Here is a 683-nt window from a genome sequence, read left to right as displayed (position 1 = left end):
AGGTTTAAATGTTACACATTTGTGGGGTCCAATACCAAAAATAAAAGCCAATTGATTAGTTCAGTTAACCATTATATTCATGTTAGTTTTATTTAGATTTTTCTTAATTGAGATATTATTGTTGCTTCAGCTTTGCTAGCCTAATTAATTATAGGCCCAAATCTTTGTCAGGGGCACTGTAAATGTAAAGTAAGTCCAGAAGAAATGTTCAAGATGGTTAGGTGCAGAAAATTGGAAGCTTTGTTACTTGAATTGTAAGCTTTCAATAACAATTGCTGACTTGCTGTTCATAATAATAAAGTTGCATGAGTAACATATAAATCATATTTGCATAATCTTACAATACATTTTTAATGCGAATAAAGTATATTAATAATTACACTTTTATAATTAAGATAATAAAGACATTAAACTATTTTTCAATCTAGAAGTTCTAAACTTTTTAAACTTAAATTTTTGTTTTGTATGAATTATTAACTAAGAGTACACGTTTAGTATACCCCCATAACCTAATCTCCTAAAAATAAATTCTCCTAACACAAAGAGTTGTTACATATAAAAAGGATGTGCAAATTGTGATGAATTCATTTGTGTTTGGCACTCACACTTTCCTTGCACCAAAAAGAAACAACTTAAATCTACATCACACATACATACAAACATAGTACAATAATACTTCAGAT

At 28.0% G+C, this 683-nt stretch overlaps 1 protein-coding gene across 1 annotated transcript in view; it reads left to right on the top strand.

Annotated features, from left to right (window-relative positions):
* The window catches only part of LOC107628507, a 993-nt gene continuing 884 nt past the window's right edge, over positions 575 to 683 (top strand). The window contains exon 1 of the mRNA XM_016331153.2: positions 575 to 683. The gene's annotated coding sequence lies outside the window, so the exon portion shown is untranslated.

Source organism: Arachis ipaensis, chromosome B02, assembly GCF_000816755.2.
Source record: "Arachis ipaensis cultivar K30076 chromosome B02, Araip1.1, whole genome shotgun sequence".
Taxonomy (NCBI): Eukaryota; Viridiplantae; Streptophyta; class Magnoliopsida; order Fabales; family Fabaceae; genus Arachis; species Arachis ipaensis.
Note: the sequence above shows the minus strand (reverse complement) of the source record. Positions and strands in the feature narration are given on the sequence as shown.